The 4674-nt window shown below is 38.0% G+C and overlaps 1 long non-coding RNA gene across 1 annotated transcript; it reads right to left on the bottom strand.

Annotated features, from left to right (window-relative positions):
• Positions 1-1163: 1163 nt before the first annotated feature.
• On the bottom strand, positions 1164-3831 carry LOC132605123 (uncharacterized). The gene is made up of 3 exons (XR_009569045.1): positions 3624-3831; positions 2508-2553; positions 1164-1334 (listed from the first exon to the last, which is right to left on the bottom strand). It is a non-coding gene; the product is annotated as an uncharacterized LOC132605123 (long non-coding RNA).
• Positions 3832-4674: the final 843 nt, after the last annotated feature.

The raw sequence follows: 4674 nt of genomic DNA, 5'->3' as shown, positions 1-4674 counted from the left end.
AGAATATTAAATCCAAGTACCCGCACTTATTCCAACCCCCGGGAGAGATCCAAGATGAGACATCAAGATCATGAGGTATGTATGTTTTCCTTTTTATGCATTTGAGTCGTGTGTGGCCAAACTCTATTGCTATTATGTTGTGGCCTGTGAGGCATTGTTATTATGGCTTGTTGTGACAGGATGGTAGTGCCCTATTACAGGGGAAACTCTGGCGAAATTTTTATAGAAACCCCGAGATCTTAATATTCGAGGACGAATGTTCTTAAGGGGGGAAGAATGTTACACCTCCGAAAATTCCCCGTTGATGCACAGTGAATAGGCTAACGAAAGGCACAAAGTATATAGTATTGCAATAAGTGAGAAATTACATTTGATGACCCAAATTGAGATTTGCAAAGACATTCGGAGTAAGAGGAGAAAGTTTGCCAAGAGAGGGCAAGGCATACGATGTGTATCGGAAGGATTTACGAGTAACAAGTTAATGATGATTTAATAGTGTCTTGGAGAAGAATTATAACGTCCCTTAGATCGATAATGAGGTGTTAAACAAGTATCAATAGGTTCCATAAGGATTGGAGATCAAACTAAGTGATAAGAACAAGATCAGAGAAAAGATGGGTTACACGGCCGATTATACGGTCCGTATAATGGTCCGCAGAATCGTTACAGTGAAGGTCCCTCACTGATGGGATTATACGGTCACTTATACGGACCGTATAAAATTATACGGACCGTATAATGTGCCGTATAATGGTCACAGAAGCGAGATGTTGAAGCGGCGATTTCACGGTCACTTATACGGACCGTATAAGTGTCCGCATATTTTCCCGACGGATCAGATTTTTAAGTTATTAAAAAGGGGACCAAGTTCATTATTTCATTTCATTTTCACCCAACACTTCAAGAACTCTCTAGAACCCTCTCCACTCTTCATCCATAAGAACTCAAGAGAAATTTATCGTCACACCCTGACCTTACTAGGGTGTGATGGGCACCCGACCCCGTATCTGGAGCCGAGGGAACCCGCTGACTCTTATTACATAAATAAACTCTGGAATCAATTCAGAATAAAATGCATAGTAAGCTCTCAATATTTTTTTTTGGGAGAGTGTATCATCACATGGAACGCGTGACATGAAACGTAATAACATATTGACAGGCGAAGCCGTCTACAAAGCTGACGCTCTATACCCACGACTCTTTCTGCAAAGTCTCTAACTGCAATCGGAAACCATGGCACATATACACTGACTCGGCTACACTCCCGGGCTAACTGGAGCTCGCCAACTTCGCTGGAACATCTTCTATAAGGGCCTCAGCTCATCTGGGTGTACCTACGCGGCATGAAACGCAGCCCCCGAAGAAGAGGGGTCAGTACGAGCAATGTACTGAGCATGTAAGACATGAACGGCAATACAAGGAGAGGTACCAGTGGAGATAATCACAAAGGAATCATATGGCATCTCATATGGAACATATCATGTCATATCATATTGTGTCATATCATATCATGTCATATCATGTCATATCGTGTCATATCATGTCATATCATGTCATATCGTATCATATCATGTCATATCATAGCATATCATGTCGTATCATATCATATCATGTCATATCATATCATATCGTATCCTGTCGTATCATATCATATCATGTCATATCATAGGGAGTCATATAGCGTATCATAGGCTGATTGAGATACCTGTACATATGAATGCCACTTAGGGCGGAAACCATGCATGCTTATCGGGTCATATCATATCATAGCACCGAACAAGTCGGCTAGCCCACATTGCGCCGAAATATGTCGACTCGCCCATATATCCCGCGTCCGGGCATCCCACGTCCGGGATGATAATGCCAGCTGACCAGGTGGCGATGAAACATGTGTCCCTTCCCCATATCCCCATATACATGTATCCCTTCCCCCCCCCCCCCCTCCCATATACATATATAGCATGCATGAGAGCCCAAGGAAAGTCATGTGTCTATCGGAGTGACGAAAGGTCGGTAACCTCCGATTGTATTATGGAATCATCATGGTCGTCATGTCACGCCTTGAAGGAACAATTATAAGGCGAGACTATCAATGAAGAACATTATCTCGGGAAAACATAAAACAGGATCATAACTTATTACTTCATATACTTTAAAACCTTCAAAATAGTCATTATCCAAAAATAGCTTAACATTTCATATCGTCGTATTCATGGTAAGAACATATCCTTGGCATATTCGTCATAGACACTTTCTCATGTCTGGCTTCATTATTGTCATCATAACTCCGTAGTCGCTGTTTTAGTTATAAAAACTTTCAAAATCGTAAAACTTGGATTTTGGAGAAAAATGTATATTTTGGAAAACATTTATAACTTTTGGAAAGGAAATCATGGTTTGAATTCATAACTTCTAGCTTTTGAAAACAAGGACGTTATGGGGAACATTTATAAGACTACATCATAGGGTTCATGCCATAGAAAGAAAAGGGCTTAGCCTTAACATACCTGCGCCGCGCCTTACTAGCTACGCTTATTCGTCCAACTTGTTAATCTACAGTCAAAGGAGTTCACACATTCATTAGATCCTTTGTCATATACTTGCCTTGACCTTTCAAGCACATTCATTTATATTCTGCCGAAATTTCGGCAGCATCTCCCCTGTAAATACACCACCCCCGAGATTCTAACTCGGCCAAATTTAGCAACAACAATCCGAGAATGGAAGTCGGCCAAACCAACAACAATATTAGCAATTCATTCTAGCAACATTCCAACATTTAATTCAATTCAATTCAATTCAATTCACATAATCTTTCAACGACTCAATCCACATATTACTTTGCCCGAAACCGTCCAATTCAACAACAACCATGCATGTCATCATCATTCATGTATGCTAACTTCAACAACGACCTCCATTCTTCATCACATAATCCATAACAACGACAACTAGAATGTCAAATAACATCAATTTACCTTAGCTTACCAAAACGCCTATTATTTGACCATAACCACTTCCTACATATTTTCATGCATTTTCATTCATCTTTTCTATATATTACAACAACAAACAACATACTTCATATAATTAATTCAATCCTCTCACACAACACAACACATATACACGTCCAACACTACTCCATACGGCTACCATTCCAACATATTATATTCATGGTTTTTCATTCATTTTACATTATGGATTTCACCATACAACAATTAAACTTCTAAATAAAATCATTTCATCTTGTCTACACAATACTACACATATTCGGCCATACAACAACATTATACACATCTTTATGAATTTCACCCATTTCTTGACATTACAATCACAACCAACATACTAAATACTCTTAATCCATTCTTCCTACACAACACACCACATGCACCACACGGCCACATCTCTATATGCATGTTTTCATGTTTTTCATCCCTTTTACATTATAGAATTCATAACACAACAATCAAATTACTAAATAATATTAATTCATCATTTCAATCCAACACCACATATATTCGGCCAACATACAACTCACCACAACTTCACGAACTTCCTTCGTCTACACACTCCACAACATACACAATCATCTATAACATATGAAAATAAGGTTTAAACCTTACCTTAGCACTAGTTCCTTTTCCCGGCTAGAACCTCATTTTTGCGAAACGAATGATTCACTTGTTCCAACGAATACTCCATATTGTAGAGAGCCTTCCACTTAGTATAAAAGCTTGAAAGAAATAATTTTTCTTGATCAAATCTCCCATGGCCATGCTTGGCCATACCTTGGCCGAACCCTCTCTCTTTTTTTTTTTTTTTTTTTTTGTTGTTCTTTCTTTCTCTCTAATTTAATTATGAAGACCTCTTATGTATATATATATATATATATATATATATATATATATATAGGTCTTCCATCACTTATCCATATTTGCAATTTAGTCCCCCAATTATGGTCACATGCCCCATTTCTTTCTTTTCTAGAATTCTCTCCCTTTTTCTTGATTTTTCTTTTCTTTTCTTGATTTTTCCTCACTTGGTCAAAGAAGACCAAGTGTCTTCTTTCATACACTTTAGTCCATCTGTATTTACACTTTGCCCCCTTCACATATAAAATGGCCACATGCTCCTTTCTTTACATACTTACTTACTTATTTATTTATTTATTTTTATTTTATTTTTTCTAGAATTTTCTTGAAATTTGTGAAATTACCATTTTACCCCTAGCCTTCCATAATATCACCATGGTTGTATTTTGCGAATTTCCTTTTTCGCCCTCAACCTTTCTTAATATTTCCATAATACTAATGTTGTGAATAATATTTATAACCCACTTGTTCATTGAAATACATTTGGAAGATGGTCATTCCCTTAACTTCGTTACGACTGCCTTGGAATATCCGAACGTATAAAATACGGGCTATAACATCCTCCCCCCCTTTAGAACATTCGTCCTCGAATGTTCAACCGATCTTATGGGGTGTCATAATACTTCGGGAGGATCTCTTTTGTGGTCGTCCTTTCCTGCAGGCTCACTCCTTATCCTTTACCTTATTTCTTTTATAATCGTACTTCTCGGTTTTTTTTTTTTTACATGAATCTTCTTCCCGTGTCATGGGTTTTCTAATTTGTTGGGCCAACGTATTATCCTTGTCTTTCTCCGATCGTCTC

Source organism: Lycium barbarum, chromosome 8 (assembly GCF_019175385.1).
Source record: "Lycium barbarum isolate Lr01 chromosome 8, ASM1917538v2, whole genome shotgun sequence".
Taxonomy (NCBI): Eukaryota; Viridiplantae; Streptophyta; class Magnoliopsida; order Solanales; family Solanaceae; genus Lycium; species Lycium barbarum.
The sequence above is the reverse complement of the archived record's forward strand: the minus strand, read 5'-3'. Positions and strand labels throughout refer to the sequence as shown.